Here is a 27,451-nt window from a genome sequence, read left to right as displayed (position 1 = left end):
GAAGGGCATCCCCTCAGTTTTGAATTCTTAGCCACCAGAAAAGAGCTGCCATAAATATTTTTGAACATATATCCTTTAACTTTTTGTTTTTTAATCTCTTTTTGGATACCTACCTGGTAGTGGTATTTCTAAGTCAAAGAATATGCATTTTTATAACCCTTTGTCCATAGTTCTAAATTGCACTACAGAATGTTTGAATCAGTTTTCAACTTCACCGAAAGTGCATTAATGTCACATTTTCTCCATATCCCCTACAACATTTGTCATTTTCCTCTGTCATCCTATTATCCAATCCAATAGGTATGAGGAAGTACCCCAGAATTGTTTTGACTTTTATCTTTCTAATCAATAGTGAGTTTGAACATTTTTAATGACTATAAACAGTTTTTATTCTTTCATCTAAAACTGTTCATATTTTTGATCATTTATCAATTGGGGAATGGTTATTATTTTAGTAAATTTGACTCAGTTCTCTCTATGTCTCAGAAATAAGGCCTTTATCAGACAGACTTGCTTTAAAAATTTTTTCACATTTATATAGCTCTCCCTCCATGAGAAAATAATGGGATTTGGCAGATACTCAAAAGCTCACCTGGAGATTAATCTAAGCTGATTGAATTAAGTGAAAGTATTGACTTTGCTGATTAGGCTACTTTAAGTAAACTAGATTTTAACCACACCTGGCTAGCCCTTAAGGAGATGTTGTTCTTATAAGCTAAGGACTTTGAACTCAACTAGAAACCACCTTCAAGTCCAGTGAACCAAGGGATTTGGCTGGTGTTTACCAATCAGCTTGAAGCAGTTTGTAAGGACCACCTCTGCTCCAGACCTATAAAAAGTTTCCACACTCAGTTTGAGGGGAGCTCATGGTTGAAGCAAGCTCATGGCAGAGGACTTGAGGAAGAACCATGCCAGGTTGGAACTCTAGGTTAGATAAACCTTTTCTTAACTCCACATGTTCTCTGTTTTCTAATACCTAGTATGTTTTAATAAATGATTAATTCCCAAAGACTGGTGCTAAAGCTTCTAATTTAAAGCAACCACACATTAGATATTTTAGACATCACATTTAGATTTTAAACATCACACCTCCATCCTATTCCCTGCCCACACCACTTATTTAATTATCTATCTCATTTAACTCTCTTCCTCCTCAAGTGTTTTGCTTCTGACTCACACCTGTTCCCTCTGTCTAAACATAATCCATCCTGCTGCCCAAATAATGAGGAACTTCTGATAAGTTACAAGAATCATCTTCCCATGTAGTAAACAGTTTTATCTTTTATTGTTCCTTATGGTTTCTTTTTCCTGTTTATCTTTTAATATTTTCCTGGAGTCTTGTATTTGAAAGTCTTTTTTTTTTAAATTCAGGTAAAGTCTTTTCATCAAGAATGACTGAAAGGCTGTGTGACCCTGGGCAAGTCATTTAACCCCAATTGCCTAACCAAAGAAAAAAAAATGACGGAAAGTCTTCTCTTTAAGTGAATGCCCATATTTCTCTCTGAAGGATTATACACAGTTTTGCTGGGTAGGTAATTCTTGGTTGTAGTCCCAGTTCCTTTGCCCTCCAGAATATTATATTATAAGCTCTGTGATGTTTTAGTGTAAAAGCTGCTAAATCTTGTGTTATCTTGACTGTTGGCTCCACAATATTTGAATTGTTTCTTTCTGTATTCTTGCAATATTTTCTCCTTGACCTGAGAGCTCTGGAATTTAGCTATAATAATCTTGGAAGTTTTCATTTCAGGATTTCTTTCAGGAGGTGATTGGTGGATTCCTTTAATTTCTATTTTACCCTCTGGTTCTAAAATATCAGAGCAATTTTCCATGACAATTTCCTGGAAGATGATGCCTGGACTCTTTTTTTTAAATTGTGGCTTACAGGTAGTCCAATCATTTTCAAATTATCTCTCCTGTATCTATTTTCCAAGTCAGTTGTTTTTCCAATTATGTATTTCACATTGCCATCTATTTTTCATTCTTTTATTTTTGATTTATTGTTTTTTGATTTCTCTTAAAGTCATTTGCTCAATCCTAATTTTTAAGGAGTTATTTTCTTCAGTGAGGTTTTGTACCTCCTTTTTACATTTTGCCCATTCTGCTTTTCAAGGCATTCTTTTCCTCATTAGCTTTTTGAAGCTCTTTTACCATTTGGCATAGTATGTTTGTTAAGGTGTTATTTTCTTATATATTTTTGTGTCTCCTTTACTGAGCTGTTGATTTTTCCCCATAATTTTCTTGCATCACTCTCATTTCTCTTCCCATTTTTCTTCTACCTCTCTTTCTCTATTTCCAAAGTCCTTTAGTGAGGCTTCTATAGTCTGAGACAAATTAATAATTTTTCTTGGAAGTTTTGGATGTAGGACCTTTGACTTTATTATCTTCTTCTGAGGGTATATTTTGATTTTCCTTGTCAAAATAGAAACTTTCTATGATCAGAATTTTTTCTGTTTGCTCATTTTTCCAGCATATATCTTGACTTTTAACTTCTTGTTAAAGTGGGGCACTGCTTCCAAAGTGAAGGGCACACTTTCCCAGTTTTCAGGGAGTTTGTGCAGCTGTTTTCAGAGATTCTTCTAGGGATTTGTAAGTTTTCAGTTCTTCCAAGGTGATATGATATACAGACAGGTATGTTTACTACTCTCCTGGTTTGTGCTCTGGTCTGCAGGTAACCACAAACCTTTATTTGTGCTCTGGAAATATTAGGAGTGTCTGGTCCACTGTGGCTGCCACCTCTGGTGTGCTAGTGCTCCTCTCTGCCTTGGACTGCTACCTAAGACCATGACCTGGATCTCAGTTTTGGCAAAACAAGAGAGTCCTGCCTCAGTGCCAGAAAAAAAAAAAGAGCCCTGTGATCTACTTCTGGACAATTGTTTGACCCCCTTACCCTCTGTGGGCTGAAATGCAGAAGCAGAAACTGTGGCTGCTGATTCAGTGGCTCACAAAGCCTGCTCATGGTTTACTGGGGCTTGGCCTATGCTGGTACAGCCCATGCTGGATTGTAACCCACTCTCCCTACAATGCAACTGACCTTTCCTGTGTCTCTTCTAAGTTTCCTTGGGTGGAAAATTATTTCACCTTTTGCTTTTATAAGTTATGCTGCGCTAGGAATTTTCTTATGGCATTATTTTAAGGTATTTAGGAGGGGTCTTGGGGAGAGCTCTGGGGAGTCACTGCCTTTCTTTAGCCATCATGGCTCCTCCTCCAAATGTCAAGAGTTCAGATTTCAACAAAAGTATGGATTCCCAGAAGTGTAAATGAATAGAATGTATATGTTGCATATAGGGCAGCCTTTGTAAAGTGAGATAGAGTATCATGTATGAAGAAAAGCAAGAAGTCCAGTTTGATTATATTATAAGATGCATAGAAATTTAATGTATAGGTCTGGAATAATAGGTTGAAATTAAGTTGCAATGAGTTCTGAATGTGAAACAGAAAAGATGATATTTGATCTGTAAGATATGATAGGCTTCTTGTCAATGCCAAAAGGCTCCATCCAGAGGAGATTAATCTAGACTGATTGAATTAAGACTGACTGAGAGTAATTGACTTTGCTGATTAGCCTGCTTAAAGTTAATTAAATTAAAACCACACCTGCCTCATTCCTAAGAGGGAGTATTCTCAGAAGCTCTGGATTATGTGATCAACACAAGACCACTCTCAATCAATTAGCTTGAAGGACTTCCCCTTAAGGGGGAGGGAGATAGGAAGTAGGGAGTGAGGTTAGCTCCCTGGCTCTGTCTCTTTTCAGTCAGGGACCTCAAGTTGGTGGCTAAAGAGGAGGAGTCCAGTCTGCATCCTAGGGTAGATATTCTTTGCTATCTTTCTGAACTCCACGTGTTCTCTCTTTACTAACCCCTAATATACTTTAATAAAAGCTTAATGCCTATACTGTGGCTGAAGCTTCTACTTTATAAGTAAATCCTAGCTAGTTTCCCCACCACACATACTGGGGGTGGAAAAAGGTGACCACACACATTAGATTTTAAACATCACTGATCCTAAAAGAAATGGGGAGCTACTGCAATTCATTGATTAAGTTAATTACCCACTCAGACCTGTGAGTTAGGAAAATCACTTTGTTTGGTGTGAAAAGTGGATTGAAAGGAATAGTGATTTCAGGGGGTAAGAATAAGGAAATAAGGACACAGAACAATAAAACTTCACAGGGGGCCCAAACAAGATTAAAATGTAATGGGGAAATATTTAAGAAAATAAAATAATACAATAGAATATGGATAATCTTAATATGTACTTTTATAAGTCAATATGGATTCTCATAATGAACTGTTCTATTTAATTTTATGCCTCTGATATCAATGATGAGAGATTATAGTAACGAAGATCTATAGATCTATATATCTAACCAAGAGATAGACAAAAGTGAACATTAAAGAGTAGTTTGCTGATTGGCAAAAGCAAAGGTATTCAATGACTACTTCTAGCCTTCTGGACAGGATGGTCAATCCATTTCAGAGAGGCAAGTTGCCAAAAAAAATGAAGTATTGAACAAAAATACTAAACAAATGATAACCTAAATAGCTAGCATGTTATAGAATACAGAGACTAATATTTGCATACTACTTCAACATAAACCCAAAATATCCCACTCTAGAGCTACTTTTCCTTTCCCTTGTACTCTCTGGAATGTCTGCTTCATAAGTAACACAGTTGGTTTCATCTTAGATCCTTTGCTATTTATTTTTTGTTTTGTTTTGTTTTGTTTAGATTTGTTTAGAATTTTATTTTCCCCAGATACATGTAAAAACAATTTTAATGTGCCTTTTAAATATATAGTGCTAGAAATTCACTTCCTTCCTCCCTCCCCCCTTAGAAGGCAAGCTAAAAAATATAAATTATACATGTGTAGTGATGCAAAACATTTTGATATTAGTCAAGTTGTGAAAGAAAACAGGCAAAAAAAAACCTCAAGAAAAATAAATTATGCTTCAATCTGTATTTAGACACCATCAGTTCTTTCTGTGGAGATGGATCACATTTTTCGTCATAAGTTATTTAGAGTTGTCTTGGATCATTGTATTGCTGATAATAGCAAAATCATTCACAGTACATTTCACTTTGCATCAGAGCATGTAAATCTTTCCGGCTTTTACTGAAGGAATCCTGCTCATCATTTCTTATAGCACAATAGTGTTCCATCATAATCACATCCTACAATTTGTCCAACCATTCCCCAAGTGATGGGCATGCCATTAATTTCAAATTCTTTGTGTTAGAAAAGAGCTGCCATAAATATTTTTGTACATATAGATCTGTTTGTTTTTTCTTTTTTCTTTTTTTTTTTTTTTTTTTGTGCTGGGCAATGAGGGTTACACAGCTAGTGTCAAGTGTCTGAGGCCGGATTTGAACTCAGGTGCTCCTGAATCCAGCGCCAGTGCTTTATCCATTGTGCCACCTAGTTACCCCCCATATAGGTCTTTTAACATTTTGGTTTTTATATCTTTTTGTATATTGACCTAGGAGTGGCATTACTAGGTCAAAGAGTATGCATGGTGATGACACAAATATGGTGTTGATACCTAAACCAGGCAGAGCCAAAACAGAAAGAAAATTACAGACCAATTTCCCTAATGAATATCGATATAAAAATCTTAAATAAAATATTATCAAGGATATTATAGCAAGGGATCACAAGGATAATACACTATGACCAGGTGGGATTTACACCAGGAATGCAAGGCTGGTTCAAAATTAGAAAAACTATTAATATAATCAACCACATCAATAACAAAACTAACCAAAATCATATGACTATCTCAATAGATTCAGAGAAAGCAATTGACAAAATATATCACTCATTCCTAATAAAAAACACTAGAGAGCATACAAATAGGTGGAACTTTCCTTAAAATAATAAACAGTATCTACCTAAAAACATCAACAAGCATTATATGTAATGGAGATAAGTTAGAGGCCTTCCCAATAAGATCAGGGGTGAAACCAGGATGTCCATTATCACCTCTTATTATTTAATATTGTACTATAAATGTTAGCTTTAGCAATCAGAGAAGAAAAAGGAATTAAAGGAATTAGAATAGGCAAGGAGGAAACAAAACTATCACTCTTTGCAGATGATATGATGGTATACTTAGAGAATCCTAGAGAATCAACTAAAAAGTTACTTGAAACAATAACTTTAGGAAAGTTGCAGGATATAAAATAAACCCACATAAATCCTTAGCATTTCTATACATGACCAACAAAGCTCAGCAGCAAGAGATAGAAAGAGAAATTCCATTTAAAGTAACAACAGACAATATAAAATACTTGGGAGTCTACCTGCTAAAACAAACCCAGGAACTCTATGAACACAATTACAAAACACTTTTCACAAAATTATATTAGATCTATGTGACTGGAAAAATATCAATTGCTCATGGACAGGCTGAACTAATTTAATAAAAATGACAATTCTACCTAAATTAATTTACTTATTCAATGCCATACCAATCAGACTAACTAAAAATTGTCTTTTAGAGCTAGAAGAAATAATAACAAAATTCATCTGGAAAAACAAAAAGTCAAGAATATCAAGGGAACTAATGGAAAAAATGCACAGGAAGGTGGGCTAGCAGTATGAAATTTGAAGCTATACTATAAAGTGGCAATCATCAAAACTATTTGGTACTGGCTAAGAAATAGAGAGATCAGTGCAATAGGTTAGGCACAGGAGACAGAGGAGTAAATGACTATAGTAATCTACTGTTTGATAAAAACAAAGACTCCAGCTTCTAAGGTAAGAACTCAGTAAGTATTTGACATGTGATGTTTAAAATCTAATGTGGGTCCTTACCTGCCCCCCCATTTTGGGAGGAAACTAGCTAAGATATACTGATAAATTTATCAAGAGTTTAGGCTCTTAAAGATTTATTAAAGAATAAAGACAACACATGGGGGCCCTCTCTTTTTCTCTATCTGCTGCCAAGTCAAAATCCCAGATGTAAAAAGAGCAAGATCCAGTGAGCTAGCCTCACCTTCCTACCTCCTGTCTCCCTCCTCAGAAGGGGAGGTCCTTCAAGCTGATTGGTTGAGGGTGGTCTCCTGTTGATGTTATAGTCCACCCCACTCAGGGCCAACCAGGTGTAGTCTCGATTTAATCATCCTTAAATAGGTTCTCAGTCAGTCTCTCAGTCTCACCCAATTCAAACAATTCCAAATTAATCTTCAGGTGGGTCCCCTAGGCATCTGCCAAATCTGATTATTTTATCACAGACAAAAACTGTTGAGAAAACTGTAAGATAGTATGGCAGAAACTAGGCATAGTCAACATCTTACACTTTATACTAAAATAAGGTCAAAATGGGTTCAAAGTTTAGGCATAAGGGGTGGCATCATAGATAAATTAGGAGAGGAAGGAATAGTTTACCTTTCAGATCTATGGAGAGGAAAACAATTTATGTCCAAACAAGAGATAGAGAATATGAAATGAAGATCGAAGGCTTTGATTACATTAAATTAAAAAGTTGTTGTACAAACAGAATGTACAAACAGAATTTGGCAATGTAGCCAAAATTAGAAGGGAGGCAGAAAACTGGGAAACAATTTTTACAGCCAGCATTTCTGATAAAGGCCTCATTTCTGAAATACATAAGGAATTAAATAAAATTTATAAGAATTCAAGTCATTCCCCAATTGAGAAATGGTAAAAGCATATGAACAGGTACTTTTCTTATGAAGAAGTCAAAGCTATCTATTACCATATGAAAAAATGCTCTAAATAACTATTGATCAGAGAAATGCAAATTAAAACAACTCTGAGGTACCACCTCACACCTATCAGATTGGATAATATGACAAAAAAAGGAAAATAATAAATGTTGGAGAAGCTGTGGAAAAATTGGAACACTAATGCATTGTTGGTGGAGCTGTGAACTGATCTAACCATTCTGGAGAGCAATTTGGAACTATGCCCAAAGGGCTATGGGGCAGTTCATACCCTTTGACCCAATGGTACCACTGTTAGATCTGTATCCCAAAGAGACCACATATACAAAAATATTTATAGTTGCTCTTTTTCTGGTGGCAAGGAATTAGAAATTGATGGGATGCCCATCAATTGGGGAATGGCTGAATAAGTTGTGGTATATGAATGTAATGGAATACTATTGTGCTGTAAGAAACAATGCTCTCCAAATCCAGAAAATAAGAACTGTGGCATCTAGATGCAGATTGAACCATACTCGCTTTATTTATGTTTTTCTTTTTTGAGGTTTTTCCTTTTTTCTCTGATTCTTCTTACACAGCATGACTAATACAGAAATATATTTAATAACATATATCAAATTGCTTGCTGTCTTGGGAAGGGGGGGAGCGAGTGGAGGGAGGGAGAAAAATTTCAAACTAGAAATCTTATAAAAACAAATGTTGAAAACTATCTCTACATATAACTGGAATATAATAAAATATTTTCTGAAAAAAATCATCCCTTCATATTCAACTCACACCTGTGTTCTCTATCTAAATATGTTCCATCCAGCTGCCCTAATAATGAGAAAGTTCTTAGGAGTTACAATACTTTCCTTTTTCACTCCTTCCATCTTCTTTCAGTCACTGAGATATGGTTCTCTTCTGATGATACAGCCTCCCTTGAGGAGGAAAAGAAGAAAGTCAAAAGAAAAAGAAAACACAGAACACATAAAATATCTTACATCAAAAACAAGTAATGTGGAAAATATGAAGGGAGAAAATAACTAGTCAAAGAATCAAAGAAAAAGAAAAGAAAGGTTAGCATTTGTTTTTGATTCCTTCAGTCATGTCTAAATTTTGTGATGCCATTTGGAATTTTCTTTTTTTTTTCTTTCTCTTTTTTTTAGTGAGGCAATTGGGGTTAAGTGACTTGTCCAGGGTCACACAGCTAGCAAGTGTTAAGTGTCTGAGACCGGATTTGAACTCAGGTACTCCTGACTCCAAGGCTGGCGCTCTATCCACTGTGCCATCTAGCTGCCCATGGAATTTTCTTAGCAAAGATATTGGTATGATTTGCCATTTCCTTCTCTACTTTATTTTACACATGAAGAAAGTCAGGCATACAGGGTTAAGTGACTTCTCCAGGGTCACACAACTAATAAGTATATAAGGTTGGATTTGAATTCAGGTCTTTTTTACTTCAGGCATGGTTCTCTATTGCACCATCTAGCTGCCCAAAGTTTGGCAAATAATATAGTAAAAAGGAAAAAATATCTATAGCCAAGCTAATTTATCCTGAAAAACTAAGGATAATCCTAGAGGAAAGAAAACAAGAATTTAATAGACTATATGACTTACAAATAGTACTCTCGAAGTAACCATACCTGCATAAAAATATTTTTAAACTTGAATGGAGGAGACAACAGAAACCTAGAGAAGTGAGCAAGTTTGAGCAACTTGAAAGAACTAAATGCTGATTAAATACTTACATCCTAAGACATTCTCCCCTCCCCAACTCCAGTCTTCACTAGGAGACTTTAACATACAAAATGTTGCTCAAATACTATAACTTCCTAATTCCTCACTTTACTTGTTTTCCATGACCTGCTTCTCAACCCCACCACACCTACACACAGAAAGATGGTAATACACTTGTTTTTGCCATCTCTGACAAGTGTACAACATCACTGTTCATGAACTTTGAAATTTCTTCATCTGATTGTCATTGATTCCTTTATCTATTATCATTCCACTCTTTCTCCAACTCCAGAGTCTTTTTGCTGTCCTCTCTGTTACCAGTAGGGCTTCTAACTCTCAGTTTTTTTCCAGTTCATCAAACGTGACCTGATTACATTATTTTCCTTTCCTCATTTTGGCCCTTTCTTTAACCAGTTCAACTCTACACTATTCTCTTCCCTTGAAACTACTGACCCTCTATCATATCATAGAATTTGCCCTCCAAAACTTCACTCCTGGATTATTCCCATGATCTTCTGCCTTTATTCCTACTCACATGCTGCTGAATAAAGCTAGAGAAAACCATTAAACTGTGCTAAATTGGCACACAGATTTATGTTTTATGTTCCAGAATTGTAGAAGGTAGACTTCTGGGCCTAGAGTCAGGAAGACCTGAGTTCAAATTTTGCCTCAGATCCTTATTAGTTGTATTACTGTGGGCAAATCACTTAATCCTGTTTGCCTCAGTTTCCTCATATGTAAAATTATTTGGGGAAGGAAATTGCAAATGATTTCTGTGTCTTTGCAAAGAAAACACCAAAATGGCATAAAGAAGTGTAAGACTCAACTAAAAAAATGGGAAAACAACAACAAAATGTCAAAGCAAGTCTTTTATATCTCTCTAATTGTTTCACTATCCTGCTTATCACACTGTATTTTAGATACCTTTTCAGCCATCCTCAAACATTCCACAGCTTTCCTTTACTCTACCATCTCAGCTGAGATCTTTGCCTCAGATATCACTGAAAAAAATTAGGGTCTTTTCTATGAGTTCTCCTCCCTTCTTCATCATCTAAGATCAGATGTTGTTTGTTTTGGGGTTTTTTTTGTCACTGTGGTGATCTACTTCATCCCATCTTTTCCATCATAATGTCTGTTCTATCATCCCTTTACTCCACTAATTTTATATCATTCTCTGTCTCCTGGCTGCTTCTCCACTAACATATCCCCTCTACTCTCAAAAAACCTTTGATCCATTCATCCCCACTAATTATCTTCCTATATAGCTGAAGACCAACCACAATAAATTCCTCCACTTTCTTTTCTTTCACTCTCTTTACTATGATCTGGATTCAGATTTCATTATTTAAACAAAACTATTTTCTCCAAACTCTCTAATGATCCCTTGTTTGATAAATCTAATGGCCCTTTCTCAGTCCTCATCCTTATTGTGCACTTTGCAACCTTTGACACAATTGATCAACCTTTTCTCTCTTCTTTCTATGTTTGTGTGATGCTGTTTTCTACTGCTCTCCTCTGTTCTTTATTAATCTCCTATGCTGGAAACAGATTATAATTATTAGATACAGATGAGGCTTAAGACTCTCTACTGGGCCTTCTCTTTATCTCTATAATATTTCACTTAGTTATATTATCGGCTCTAATTTTTTCAATTATAATCTCTATGCAGATAATTTTCATATCTACTTTTCCAGCCCTAACCTCTATCCTAAAGTCTGTGCTCATAACCCCAACTGCATATTAGGGAACTGGGTATTCCATGGAAATTTTATCTCAATATGTCTAAAACTGACCTTATTACTTTTCCCAAAAAACCTTCCCCTTCTCCTAACTTCTCATTACTTTTCCCCAAAAACCTTCCCCTCCTCCTAATTTCTCTGTTAATACTGAGGGTATTACCATGCTCCCAGTCACATAGACTCACTATCTAGGAGTCATTTTTGATTCCTCCCCCTCCCTCACTTTTCACATACAATCAGTTTTCAAATCCTGTCATTTGTACCTTTGTAAGATCTCTTAATTATGCCTCCTCTCCTCTGAACCACCTTGAAACCAGTCCTCAAAATTTTAGACCTAGACAATGGTCTGTTGGTTGATTTCTCTGCCTCAAGTCTCTTCTCTTTCCAGTGCATCCTCTTCTTATTTGTCAAACTACTCTTCCTAAAATTCAGGTCTTACCATATCATCATCCTCTATTCAATAAACTCCAGTGGCTCCCTATTCCATTCAAGATCAAATATCAAATTCTCATTTTGGCTTTTAAAGCCTTTCATAATCTTGTCCCTTCCTATTGGGACAGCAAGGTGATGCAATAGATAGAGTACTATCCCTAAAGTTGGGAGAACCTGAGTTCAAATCTCACCTCAACATGGTACTAGCTGTGTGACTCTGTACAAATCACTTAACCTCTATTGCCTTACAACATCTGGGGCCATCTTCAGTGATCCTGATGTATATCTTGCCACTGGATCCAGATGGCTCTGGAGGAGAGTGAGGTTGGTGACCTTGCACAGCTCTCCCTCACTTAAATCCAATTCAATGTAAAGTCACAACATCACCCTGATGTCATGTTTCTCTTCAAGAATGAAGGAAAACAACACAAACAGCAACCATTCCTATCTTAGCAGTCTTCTTAAACCTTTTTCTGCTTCACTGATAATCCCCAACCAGTCATGCTAGCCAGACAAGCCATCTCCCAACTCTAATCACATTTACCAATTATCTTCATATCTGAAACTTTTTATTCCTCATCTCTACCTCCTAGGCTTTCTGGCTTCCTTCAGTTTTTAGCTAAAACCTCACCTTCTGTAAGAAAATTCCCTTAATATTGATGCCTTCCCTCTAAGTCTACCCCAAATGTAGCCTGTACATACTTGTTCTCATGTTTTCTCTTTTATCAGATTTTGATTTCCTGGAAAGGAGGGACCAATTTTCCCCTTGCTTTCTATCTCTGTGACTTAGCAGAGTGACTATTACATGGTACATACTTAATATATGCTGGTTGAGGGGCAGCTAGATGCTACAGTGGATAGAGCACTGGCCCTGGAGTCAGGAGTACCTGAGTTCAAATCCGGTCTCAGACACTTAACACTTACTAGCTGTGTGACCCTGGGCAAGTCACTTAACCCCAATTGCCTCACTAAAAAGTGTATATATATATATATATATATATATATATATATATATATATATATATATATATATATATATATATATATATATATATATATATATATATATATATATATATATATATATATATATACTGGTTTACTTTGAGGGGAAGAGACTATTAACCCTTTAGAATCTGATCTCACAGGGGCAGCTAGGTGGCACAGTAGGACTGATTTCAAATCTGGCTTCAGATACTTAACACTAGCTTTGTGACTCTGGGCAAGACATAACCCTCATGGCCCTGCAAAAACAAAACAAGACAAAACAAAGAAAACAAACAAACCAACAAACAAAAAAAGAATTTGATCTCACCATCTTTGAGGACAAAGAGGAGACAAAGAAGTGACTTACGAATCAGCTCCTGTCAATGTGTATGTATGGAAATGATTTTCAGCTCCTATCAATGTGTATGTATGGAAATGAGAGAGAGAGAAAGAAAAGAGATACTGAGGTATACTTGAAGAATAATGAAAAGGTAATTGTTAAATAAAAAGAAAAGACTAGAGGCAGCTAGGTGGAGCAATGGATAGAGCACCGGCCCTGGATTCAGGAGAACCTGAGTTCAAATCCGGCCTCAGACACTTAACACTTACTAGCTGTGTGACCCTGGGCAAGTCACTTAACCCCAATTGCCTCACCAGAAAAAAAAAGAAAAAAAAAAGACTACATAACATATTGGATACATAATCATGGAGATAGTGCAGGACAATGTGAATTTCATGAACTTTACTTATGTCTAAATAAGATAAAGTCAGTTTGGTAGGGACAAGTACAGTTGAGAAATACAAAATTTAAAAAGTCACCAAGCATGGAAAGGGAAATTGGAATTAAAGAGAGAAAATGGAGATGGGAAGGGACAATAACAAACAAATAAATTTAAAATATATGTAACTGATTATAATGTAGAGGAAAGGATAAAAGAAAGGGAGAGAAAGATCAGGATCAGCAAAGGAGAGGTGAAGGAACTGAAATAAATGGGATCCAAATATGAATTACTAGTGTTAATAGAATTCCATTTCTTGTCCCTTTGTCTTTTTCCTTGAAAATATGGGATTCAGGACAAGAATGTAATGGAGAAAAGGAATCCTAACTATGAATATAAATGGAATGAACACACACACAAAATGTAGGAAGGTGACAGAATGAATTAAAAAGCAACACTGAACAATGTATTGTTTACAAAAAAATCCACAATACTTTTTTCATCAGCATTACTACCATGATCATTTACATTGATATCTTCCTCACCACAACTGCCATCATCATCATCAACAGCAGCAGCAACCTATCTCATTCTCAAGGTGGTACTAGCTCTTTGTTAACACCCTTATCTCCAATATAACCTTGAAATATTTACTAAATAAGTTTCTAAGAAGTTAGAGTTAAAAAAAAATTTGAGATGCAAGAACTATCAGTAATGAGTAAAATTTATAAGAAACCTAATTATGGTTCAAGACGAGAAAGCATTTCCAAATTAGAGTTCTAAAAATATCATGAATTACATAATTAGGGAAAGTTCCCCATTACTGGATGTGATAAAGCAAAGACCAAATAACCATTTATTAGTTAATTGTTTCAGAGAGGGAAAGTAAAGCTAGTGTTTTCAATGATGTCAAGCTGATGTCATTTTTTTTTCCAATTTTATCATAATCTGGTTTGGGTTATCCTTGGAAATGTTGTGGATTCTATGTGGCCTGAAGTTCACATTTGACACTTTTTCACTAGAAAATCTCCAAAGTCCTTCCCATCCATTATCCTTACACAATTTATTGGATTAAAATTCTTCATGACTCACATGTCAGTTGGTAAATTCAGTCTTCCATAAACAAGATTAAGACACTGATTAAAGTTAAATATACAAAGACACATGTTAATATCTTCTAGACCTGGAAGTTTTGTGGTATTTTTGGCATTAGATGAACTTGGTTTGAAACTTGTGTGACTTACAGAAGATCATATTCTTTGCCCTGTTTAAACCTTAATTTCTTAATCTGTATTACTCATAGATGAATAAGATTTATCTAAACTCTCCTCAATCTCTTATTTTCTATGTTCCTGTTTCCTTTTTTATAAGAACAAACAGTAGTTTGATTTAAATAAGAATTTAATAACTTTAAGAGTAACTTAAAATTTGGAATAGGTTATGTTTCTTATATGACAAATCAGAAGATAATCTTGAAAGGTCTACTGATAGAATTTTTTGGGGAAAGATTTTTTCCATACTGCAAAATGGCATGGATGGTAAGAAGAAAGGAAAAAGGGCTCCCCCCGCCCATTTGGACTTCTTCCTCTTTGAGTACAATAATAGCTTTCTGGCCCTTAACAAAACAAAAAGTCATACACTACAACATAGCGTGTCTCCCATTCCAGAGTAGTTTTCTTGTTCTAATTTTCTAAATTTCCTAATTTCATCCACATGGCTTTCCCTATTGCATAAAGCCAAATCAAAGAATGAAGGGCTGATCTGAAAATCATCTATCTGCTTAAAAGCTGTACAGAATGCCAAGCTTTCCATAGAGTGCTCCAGAAGGTTTAGATCGGCCATGGGATAGTAGATGTCTCCATACCACTTGTTTATATCACGGCATTAGCAAGGAACAGCCTGACCTCAGTTCAAGGCCCAACAGAGTGGTTATGAACAAGTATTGGATAGACCCAGACTAAACAGGCATGGGTACTGAAGAAAAAGACTAGAACAAAACGACATTGTCTGTAATGCATTCAATTACCCAGTCTTCTATGTTTTCTCCACACTATTTAAGCAAATATAATGTACTATTTATAATACTTTCTATAAATCTATGAGCTCCTTTACTCAAGAGAAGATCATTGTATACCAAATCTGTCAACAGGCCATTAAATAAATGGTATTTGACACCTTGGGAAAGGGATGAAATCTCTTCTTGATTAATAGTTGTCTTCACCTAACAGAGTAAAATAAGTGAACATTTAATATTTAACATAAATATGTATATATTTACTAATGGCTAAATAACCATATACATACATATTTATATATGGATATACTTATATATGATTTTTATGGGTATAATATATATATATGTGTGTGTGTGTTAACAAAAAAGTATCATCATACTACATGATTATGAGCAATATTGCAAGCATTACAGAAAGAGGATTTTAATGGGGTTAATCTGAGTTCACCAACAATTCATTTGTTTTATGCTTGTGTTTATATCCATAGAGATAGGGATGATATAAATATATAGATATATTTAAGTTAATACACACACATGTATGACAAATTAGAGTATGGATAAGTTAGAAGGAAGAGGATATATAGCTAGAAGGGGGGATTTTAAATATAAACCCACCTAAATAAGCTGTATTTATAAATATTCTTCCAGTTGGTGTAGTTAGTCAATAGTCAAAGTCAATTAAAAAAAATGTTTTTCTTTTAGGCTATGATGGCATCAAGAAGGGAATTTTAAAAGTGATTGGGGGGTAGCTCTGTGGTGTAGTGGATGAAGCACCAGCCCTGGATTCAGGAAGACCTGAGTTCAAATCTGGCCATGGAAACTTGACACTTACTAGCTTTGTGACCCTGGGCAAGTCATTTAACCCTCATTGCCCTGCAAAAAAGAAAAGAAAAAAGAAAAAAAAAGGGATCAGACTACCATTGGGAGTAGATGGAACAATAAAAACAGAGGACATGATTGCTTTGCACACTGCATGGCTCATAGTCAGGACTCAATAAACAGTTATTAACAGAGAATTCAGTTCTCATTTTATTTATTTTTTTCTCTGCTAAGCAGGATGATTTTTGTAATGGAAGGAACAGAAAGCTGAAGTTCAAGGTAAAAGAAGAAATTACAAGAATGAATTTAACTGTGTTCTATGTGTTTGAATCACCAGATCCAAATGAACTACATCCAAGGATACTGGAAGAACTACCTAATGTGATTTTGTATTTGAAAAACTGGGGAAAGTGGAAGTGGTGCTAAAGGACATAAAATCTATGTCCAAATTAAATTGAGAGTTAGAGACAAAGAGAAAGAGATAGAGACAGAAAATGACAGATAACATCAAACTTGAAATCAAAGTCATTAGTCTATTGTAAATTATTGACAAATTTCTAAAAACCACAATCAATGGAATGTTTAGGAAGGGATTTAGAAAATCATCTGGTGAAATTTTTTAACTATATCTTCATCAAAATCAGAATATGCCAAACTATTTTTTTCTCTTTTTGCTAGGGTCAGTACACTCCATTATTCTAAAACACTCACTTCTTGTTACCTTATAATAGCAGAATGGGACACTGTATTCTTGAAGGCATTGCCTTCAAAAACAAGCTCTGTGAGATTCTAACAAACTAGAAAGTCTTTGAGAGCACTTCCAGTGAAAAATTTATTCTGTTTCCTAGAGACTAATCTAGTTTTTATAGTGGAGCAAAACAGATTCATCACTAGAGGTTGAATTATTTGGCCTACATTAACTCTCTACATAAAAAGTCATTATTTAAAACAAATAAAAATATAAATGAGGCTCATCTAATGTTTCTATTTTTAATGATATTAATATAGTATAGTGGAAAAGGAAGGAGAAAAAGCCAAAACAAATCATTATTTTAGGCTGTATTTGAATATTAATTTTACTTTTGACACTATAAATGTGATGTCCTCATTTTGAGACCAAACTTTGGCATACTATTCAAGAAACAGAATCATGACAATAATAACATTCCTCTTATAAAGGTAATCAGAAGACAGAAAGTTGTAGTCAAGTATAAAGGTGGTTCACAAGATTTTGTTGATATGTGAATAAAGAAGTGGGCAGAATTGACATCAATATACACCCAAGTGTCAGTATTTAAGGAAACAATTGAGCATCTCAACAAGCCTTATGAACATAAGCAAAATAAGGCAGGAAGATACTTTTTTTCTTATCTGCTATACTTTTTTCAATGAATAAAGTGGTTAAGAAAATTTAAGAACTGAACAAGTTCCTTCTAAGTATGCCAATCTAAACTTTATTGCTAGCAGACTTCGAAACAAATGTGAGCATGGGGAGGATGACAATAATTAAGCTGGAAAATATGGTTTAAGATGCAAAAGAAGTCAAGTAATTACATAATATAAAAACCTTATATTATTAAGGTTTTCTTCAAGAAGACAGTAAGAAGTATGGTGGTAGGTTACATAAGAAGGAGAGTGGTGTATACCACCTTTCTTGACATGAATTTTGTAATGGTAGAAGAAGCTTGCATTTCAGAGTCAATTTGTATTTATGTCTAACCTACAAGTTTTACTTCCCTTTACTCCAGATTTTGGGCAAGGCCAACTAAAAACAGAGTCCACTCTGTTTCATACTCCCAAGGACAATTTTAGACTAATAAATTAGAAAATCTCTGTCCCTTCTCCTAGAATACATCAAACAGACCCTAAAGTTACAGACTAAACATACAGAAACTGAGCATGACCATATTCTCTGTGTACTATATATAAGTGCAAAAAATATGAAATAGCAGTGCTCGCTTTAGCGGCACATACACTAAAACTGCAATGATACAGAGAAGATTAGCATGGCCCCTGTGCAAGGATTACACGCAAATTCGTGAAGCGTTCCATATTTTAAAAAAATGATATGAAATAGCAGTGGCAAAAAAATTGATGAGCACATGTTTCCCTGTTTAAAACCTTGCCTGACAATAGTGAGGATTGTTAAATAATAATCTTGGTAGATGCATTGCATTTATGCAAAAATTGCATAGTGTTATTCCCGAGAGATTCCTTGTTAAAGATCCTTTAATCATGAATTCAGTGTGTAAATTTTTTTTTAAAAATAGTCAATGAACAACAAATAGCAGTATTGTGCATTCTCTGCATCTTCAATTATAATAGTCTGTAGTGAAAGATCGTTTGTAAAAATATGCCTATACATTTCTTATATTTTCATCTAGAATACCAATGATATGTGTGTAGCTCGAAAGTATTTTTGTAGAGATAAGACAATAACCATGAGTATTGTGTAAAAATATATATATTATTTTGCATATAGTATGAGATTTTAAGTTGCGGTGGTCTTTAGAGGTGATTTGTTGTTTTTGTTGAGTCATTTAATAATGCACCCATGAATGTTGTCCATGGGATTTTCTTGGCAAAGGAGCTGGAATGGTTTGCCATTTCCTTCTCTAGTGTTTCCCCATTTTATAGATGAGGAAGTGAGACAAAGAGAGGTTAAGTGGTTTGCCCAAAGTCTCACCACAAGCAAGTGTCTGAGGACAGATTTGAACTCAGAACTTCCTGACTCTGGGCCAGGTGCTCTATTTTCGAACACCCAGCTACCCCAGAGATAATGTAGTCATACCTCATTATTTTACGAATAAGGAAATTGAAATCCACAGCTATCAAGTGATAAGAGCCAGATTTTCAACCCAAGTTCATTAAATCCAAACCCATTGTTCTTTCTGCTCTATCACACAAGTGATGATTTTTACATTCTTTCCTTAGATATTTTATAAAAGAACCCTTCAATGCTTTAAAGATTATGTTGCCTCTAAAACAGATGTCCTTTTGTACTTGTCCTGGCCCAGCTGCTCTTCTTGCATCATCTTCTTAATCACGATTTCTAATTCCTCTTATAGTATATCAAGGATTGATATTTTTAGAACCTGAACATTGTAGATCCACTACCATTGATGATGAGAAGAGATTCTTATAGACATTATAACAAAATTTTGCCATATCTTTATGTTTTCTTGTCAATTTATGAACATTCCTAAGATGAAATGTCCTACTTGAGTTTCATCCCAAGCTTTATATCTTTTACAAGCATATAACTCAAAATCTTCACATCTTACTCCATATCATTTTACAAATGATCTCACACCCTTAATACAAAAGGCATTTAAATGCATTTTAAATAGTTCAGGATACTTGCCTTTAGAATATGTTCCAACAGTTATGTTCATAAATATATTCAGAGTAGGAAAGTATTCGAGTTGGACAAAGTGAGTTCTGATGTTAGATGTATGAAATCAAATCACTTCTCATTCAGCCTCAGTTTCTTCATCTATAAACAGATTAGTGACACTATCTACATCAATCAATATGCATTTATGAAGCATCTACTATGTGCCATGTCCTGTAGTACTTAAAAGGAGTTATTGTGAAGAAAGTGCCTTGTAATCTCAAAGGGAGTCAACAGCCTGACATAGTGGCCAAAACAGCTTTGCTATCCTCACCTGCATATTTTCAAATTTTCCCCCTCTTTTTCAGTAAATAATCAAATCACTATTACTGATTATTCTTCCAGAAAAGAAGAATAAATGATTTCACTTCTGCTTATACTGACTTTCCCTATTACTTTCAAGATCAAAGCATCCTTTTGTATCCTCTGTATTGCCGTTTATAGAATGTTAGCTTGTGATGAGCAGAGACCACTTTTCTCTTTTTACTCACATCCCAAGTGCTTAGCACATAGTAGTAGTTCTTGAATAAATGTTTTTACCCTCTTCATTCATTGACTCTTTACTTTCCCCACATGTAATCATTTAAGGAAAGCATTGTTGTTGCTGCTGCTGAGTTATTTTTCAGTTATGTCTGACTCTTCTTGACCACATTTAGAGTTTTCTTGGCAAAGATACAGTAATGGTTTGCCATTTCCTTTTCCAGCTCATTTTACAGATGAAGATCTGAGTCAAGTAAGGTTAAGTGACTTGCCCAGGGTCACACAGATAGTAAGTATCTGAGGCCAGATTTGAACTCAGGAAGAGTCTTCCTGCCTCCCAGCCTGGCACTCGATCCACTGCACCACCTAGTGATTTATGGATTGTACCTCTACAACATCTGTTAATATCTCTATACCTTTCATTCCATTCACAGTGCTGTTTCCCTAGTTTATTTTCTTCTCATCTCTCATCTAGACAATTTAATAGATTTCTAAAATGTTTTCCTTTCTTCTAGACTCTCTCCTTTTGGATTTTATCCTCCACATAAATAAATAGGTCTAATTTAGGCATTCCCCTTCTCAAAAATCTTTAATGGAATTTTATTGATTCTAGTTTAAAATATAAACACCTTGCTCTCCAAAATCTGACTCTGCCTTTACAGACTTATTCCATAAGTCTCCCTTTAATATGCTATACTTTTGCATAGACTTCCTTCCCATACCAAATAGGAATTCTTCATCATTTCCATCTCAGAAAAATACCTAGCACACTTTAAGACTCACTTCAGAAAAAAATACCTATCACCCTTTTAAGACTCGTGCCAGAGGCTACATCCTATGTATCAGGAGTTTCAGATAACACTTGGGAACTAGAATTAGTAAACACCATATTTCAAATTCTGTCTCACTAGTTTTATAATTCTGAAGTTTATTCTAATTTCTCAAACTCAGTTTCATCTCTAACATGTTGAAATTATATCAGTAAGACATAGTTCATGAGGTTGTTGTAGGAATCCCTGAGATAATAATATATGCATTTGTACATAAATGCATAGCATTTATTATTATGTCTTTCCAGATCTAAGATTTCTTTTTCATTTTTATGTCCTGAATCAGCACAGTAAAGGATATTGTGGATAGAGGGCCATATAGAGAGCCTGCAAGCATTGAGTTCAAATGTTGTGTCAGATACTTCCTAGTTTGTGTCAGGCAGACTATTAACTTCTCTGTCTTAGGTTCCTACTCAGCAATACGGGAATGATAATAGCACCTATCTTTACAAGGGTATTAGAAGAATCAAATCAGATATTATATGAAAAATACTTTCTGGCAGTCACTTTAACATGCAGTCTGTTCTTCAGACATGATCCGCATCTTTCCCACAGGAATCTTGGACTACAATGCTATACCCCATCCTCTTTCCCAAATCCTGATATGTTCTCAATTGAAGACCATTAGCTTAGAGACTATCTTGCTTATGTGTATTTGTATACTTACCAAAGTGCAGGGTATGTGCAATACATTTAATAAATGTTCTATATCTAGCCATCTGTCTGCTCATTTACCTTTTGTCTATCTTTCTATCTAAATCATTTTACAAACCACAAGACAATACATAAATGTAATCCATAGCCTAACATCTTATACTTAGTATTATTTCCCACCTCAAAATACACTGAATTTCCTTATCTGTGTGTAGTGAGGTAGAATAGACAACTCTAACCTCTTCTATTCCCATTCTTCTTCAAGGGAGACTTTAATTCCTGCTAAGAAGGGAAATAGGATTTTGGAGCCAGAAATTTGGCCACTTCACTCTAAAAAAAAAGAAAAAACTAAAAAAAAAAAGAAAAGGAAAAAAAAGTGGGTGGGGTAGTGCTAAATTAGAATTATATCTCTTCCTTAAATATTCTTACTCTTTGAGATGTAATTACCAGGTTCAAGCACAATTTCTGATTTCTGTTTATTAATCTAACAATCAGTAAATATTTATTAAATTCCCACTATGTGCCAGGCACAGTGCTAGGCACTAGAGATACAAAAAGAGAAAAGACAGTGCCTGCCCTCAAGGAGCTTACAATTTAATGAGGAAAAAACATGTAAACAAATATATACAAAGCAAGTGTGTGTAGACATATATGTATGTATATATGTGTGTGCACATATATATGTGTACATATATATATGTATATATGTATATGTATATGTATATGTATATGTATATATATATATATATATATATATATATATATATAGCATAAATAGAAAATAATTAACAGAGGAGTTGTGGTTGGGAATTAAAGGTTAGTAATATGAGATGAGGAAGTAGAGCATTCTACTCTGGTGACAGCCAGAGAGAACAGTCAGGGGGCAGTGTCACTAGATGGAATACATGTTGGGTAGTAAGGTATAAGAATATTGGAAAGGTAGGAAGTAGTTTTATTATGAAGGGCTTTGAATGACAAACAAAATTTTGTATTTTTTTCTGGAAGCCACTGGAATTTTTTAAGTAGGAGCATTGACATGACAACATGTACATTTAAGGAAAATAATCTTAATGGCTGAATAGAGAATGGAATGGAGAGGCAACAGACTTGAGGCAGGCAGATCCACCATTGGGTTACTTCAATAATGTGGTCATGAAGTGATGAGGGCCTATGCTAGAGAGATGGCAGTGTCAGGTAGTGTCAGGTGGTATCAGATGGTGTCAGACCATGTCAGATGAGAGAAAGGGGTGTATTTGAGAGATGTTTCAATTGTGCAATTGGCAGGCCTTGGCAACAGCTAGGATATAGGAGATGAGAGATATTGAAGAATTCAGTATAAATCCTTATTTGCAAACTTAAGGGACTGGGAGGATAGCGTCGCCCTCTACAGTAATGGGGAAAGGGTGGGGGATGGAGAGGGAAGATTTAGGTGAAAATAAAATAAGTTCTGTTTGGGCATGTTTAGTTTAAGATGTCTACTGGATATCCAGTTTGAAATGTCTGAAAAGTATTCGGAGATATAAGACTGGATTTCAGTAGAGAGATCGGGGCCCAAAAGGTACATTTGAGAATCATTATTGTAGAAGTGGAAATTAAATCCATGAGAACTGATGAGATCATGAAGTAATGTAGAGAGAGAAGAGAAAGGAATCCAGGACAGGACCCTGGGTGACAGTCAATTGTTAAATTTTCAGTGTGAATATTTATACCTCAGAAATCAGTCCTTACAAATCAGGACTTGATTTATTTTGCTGATAGTTGAGACTTAAAAAAATTAAAAACTAATAGAGAAAATGTTAACGTCAATTGAACTTAAAAGTGTGTCACCCCTTTTCAGAGGGCTGGACTTTGAAAATTTGTCAGCACACTCTTGTCTGAAGTTTTGTTTTATTAGTGACTCTCTTCTGTCTTCCATAACGTAATTGTCCTATGATGCTACTCTTCCTCCTGTGTTCTATCTGCTATTTTCTGTTGTACCATACTTGTCAGATTTATATGGTCAGTTTTGTTATTACCCACCTCCCTCACCACCACTTCTACTACCACAATATTTTTGCATTATAAAGCTCCTTATTAGACTAATGACTCTAGACAAATATACTTTAATTGTCCCAAAAAGATTCTATTTAAGCTGTGACACAGAATTTCAAATCTCATTCTCAAACATCATACAGCCTTGCTCACGTCCAATATTTGTCTTTCTCTTCTGATATTGCTACTTTTAGCCTAGAAGAGTGAGGAAAACACAGCCTATGACCTAAAGATCTTCATTTTTATGTCCAGAATCTCATTTTCATTACAAAGGTTCCTATGATCTTTTTGGTGATGTCATCTTTTTTTGTTGTTGTTGCTGTTGTTCTCATCCATCACCAGAAGTGATACCAAAAAAAAAATGTTAGTGGAAGTCAAAATGATGTTTTGCATTATTACAAAAATAAAGATAAAATGAATGACTATTTCAATATTTCAAGGATGTATGATTTAATCAGAAAAGGTTCTCTTCTCATGCTTTTGGATGATTTTATGAGTTTCTATGTCCCAAAATGACACCTGATGGTAAAGCACCTGGTAATGAGTCTTTCTGTTCATAACCTTTCTGGTTCTCAGATAATAAAAAGTTCCTCACTAGAGTGGTACTTCAAGCATTTTCAATATAGAAGGAACAGCCAGACTTGATGCTTTGCTGGAATGCCTTTTGAGAAGTTGAAGTCATCTCCATTTCTGAGATTCTGGAGAAAGTAAAGGAAACCAGGTTTCTAAACTGAGATTTGCATATACATGAAAAGCATATAACTATATATTGCTCATTCAGTGACTAAGAGTAGAGTGATTTTAAGAAAGCATCTGGTATTTATTATTATGTGTTCATGGCTATATGACATTGTCTTTTTATCTTTTTGCATTAGAAAAATAAGACAGATCTTAAACAATAAAATATTTTATTTTATCCGAACACATACACAAAAAGGAAGGAACTATATTGAATACACTGCTGTACCACTTATCTACAATTTGGAAAGCACATGATCATGCTAAGTAGTAAATATCCATTTTGTGCCAAAGTCTATAAAGACCTAAGCAGAGTGGTTTATACAATGGGATCCAAAACTTTTGCAGTTGAACTAAATTTTAAATACATGTAAGTTTGTAACTCCCAGGTTTATTTTCTCTGAAATAATTTGTATTTTATTGATGTGATGAAATAGACCATCCTATCCACCCCTCCCATTCCCTTACTCCTACCAGTGGGAAGCCCCTAAGGAGAAGTTTCTCCTAGCCAATTTTCAAATACGACTGACTATGGTTAATTTTTTTTTTTTTGCTACTGCTACTGATTCATAAAGGAGGTACTTAGCTCCTGATGAACACAGTCCTGTGTCCATAGCCTTTTTGCATTTTTTATTCTCCAGTGGTGCCTCTTCCTCTATTCTGTCCTTTCATATCCATTATATAGTCTAGCATATATTTTAAATGCATGCATGCATACTTACTAATCACTTCCATTGTGAGGGAATTTAGGAGTATATGTGTATACATATATATATGCATATAAGTGCATATGTATTCATCTCTGTGTGCATATATGTGCATGTGTTTGAGACAAATTATAAAGTCTCACATTCCTCAATGATCCTAGTCCAGATTTAAAGCACAAAGCATTCCCTTCAAGGTGCTCCCAATTATCATTCAAAAGACCTCTCTTCTTCTGTAAAGTATATCTAACTTCTGCCCTTAGTCAAAGCTTCTTTAGAAAAAAAAAATAATAATCTCAATTCCCAGAAGAATGGTTTCTCCAACATTGTGTACACACACACACACACACACACACACACACACACACGTACATTGGCTTCTACCTCCAGAGTTCAGGTCTAAAGTACCCAAATTGAAGACACCTAATGTGCCAATTAAGTTGGTTTTATTGTCTCCAAATCCTGGAGTTACTTTACTATGTTCTTTGACTGAATCTTCATTTACATCAGTGCATCCTAAATTCAATGAGCTTTCCAGTGCTTTCTTATTTGATCTATCTCTCTGTCTTTGCTCCTAAAGTATTTCTAGTAAGCTATACATGCCACCCCAGTTCATGCCATTTCCTTTTTCCCCTTAAAGAAAATTTTCTGCTTTTATCCCTTATATTGTAAAAATGAATGTAAGAAATAACCACAATTCCAAAATATAATAAAAACAAATTTTCTAGTGGACACTATCAACTTTCAGAATGATTATCTCAAGGAAAGATACTTGCTATGATGGGGAAATCATTGAACAAAGAAACACAGGGCCTGAATTCAAAGCCCAGCTATGCTCTGTACTTTCTGTATGACTGTGCAAGTCACTTAACAGTTCTGTGTCTCATTTCCTCATCTGTAAAATGAGACAAATGAGCTGTATGAGATCTAAAATTCCTTTTGGCTTTATGTCTATGATCCTATGGTGATCAAAACTGGCCTAGGATACTTAACTTTCAATTCGTATTAATGGTTAATATGTTCTCATCTTTTCATAGTGATGTTGGCTATCAAGAAAAGACATTCATGGAGCATCTATCAGTAGCATTAAAAGTCCTGACAGTTCCAACATACAGCTCAGCTAGTACCATCATTCAATAAGAGTTCACAAATATTCAAAAAGCATTGATTACATGCTTATTCTAGGTATAGCACTAAGGTATAGTGGGAGGGAGGTAACAAGGTGCTTTTTTTTTCTTTCTCTTACAGCATATTAGAGGGAATGACATGTACAAATGATTCCATGGCAAATTGTAATATGATTGGTACATTTGAGAGATACAAAGTCATGTGGTTTCCAGTTGTGGGTGAAAGGTGTTGGAGTAGCGATTAAAGATAGTGTATTGAAATAACTGCTTAAATAAAATATAAAAAATTAAGGATTTTAATTTTTTTTTCATTTTAGTTATGTTAACAATATGTGGTTATTAGGATCTACTCCAAGGGATAGCAGTCCAATGACATTTCTTGAACCAGAGGTGAGAAAGAACATAAGAAAGGAAAATATCCATTATACGTTGTCTCTCAGGGTCTGTCAAAAGCCAGAATGCAGCACAAAAGCCAATGATTTTGTTGCCTACAGTTATGGATAATAAAGGCAAGAATGTGGAAGAGGGATGGGGGTCAAGGACACTGCCAAGTCACTCATTCATTTGTTTATATTTTCATTGGGTTTATTTTTACTCTAATCAGGGAGCATTTAAGATGCTTGTGGGAGGCCATATCTCCCCTTCTCCCACACATTTCCTATGTGATTTTTTGGGGGGAGGAGTAACAGAATCTAAAATGGATTGGCAACACAAACTGACAATAAGAAATTTTCTTGAAAGGAATTGGTCATCAAGTTAGCACAAGGATAAAATAAGACCAATGGATATACTACCTCTTAGTCTTTTGGTATCATTTTGCTTTTTATTAGCTACCTGGATGTGGGGGAGGCTCATATACCTCAGCTATCTATTGAAAAGTTTTAGCCCTCCCTTGACAGGGAAAAGCTCACTAATAACCTGTACTATACTAAATGGTAGCAGAGAGTAGCTTAGTAACAACAAGACTAGTGAAGAGATGAATACCAAAATGTCTATGATTTTGTAAACTTGGGGAGGTCCAAGCAAACAATGCAGACTGCAACCCATCCTGGACTTATTAGATAGGTTTTAATAATTTAGTAATACTTTCAACAAACATACAATAATTATACAAAATATAGAAACAATCTCCCCCAACCCTTAGGATATAAACTATTTAAATTTTGATTAGAAAAATGTAGTCTATAAATTCTAGCAAAATAATTTGCTCTGTGTCCCCTTCTGAATTAATAAATATACTTTTGAAATGTTGCCTTTTTATATAGCTGTAGCAAAATATTGCATTGTTTCTTGCTCTGATACAATTTATCAGTTAATATATTATAGTTTTCAATATTATAAGTAAATTAATTATGAATATTTTATACACATTAGT

The 27,451-nt window shown here is 34.9% G+C and overlaps 1 non-coding gene across 1 annotated transcript; it reads left to right on the top strand.

The window, feature by feature from the left end:
- Positions 1-18,069: 18,069 nt before the first annotated feature.
- Positions 18,070-18,176, top strand: LOC122730313. Its single transcript, XR_006353497.1, has one exon. It is a non-coding gene; the product is annotated as a U6 spliceosomal RNA (small nuclear RNA).
- Positions 18,177-27,451: the final 9,275 nt, after the last annotated feature.

This window comes from Dromiciops gliroides, chromosome 5 (assembly GCF_019393635.1).
Source record: "Dromiciops gliroides isolate mDroGli1 chromosome 5, mDroGli1.pri, whole genome shotgun sequence".
NCBI lineage: Eukaryota > Metazoa > Chordata > Mammalia > Microbiotheria > Microbiotheriidae > Dromiciops > Dromiciops gliroides.
This window is presented reverse-complemented; position numbering and strand designations above follow the sequence as displayed.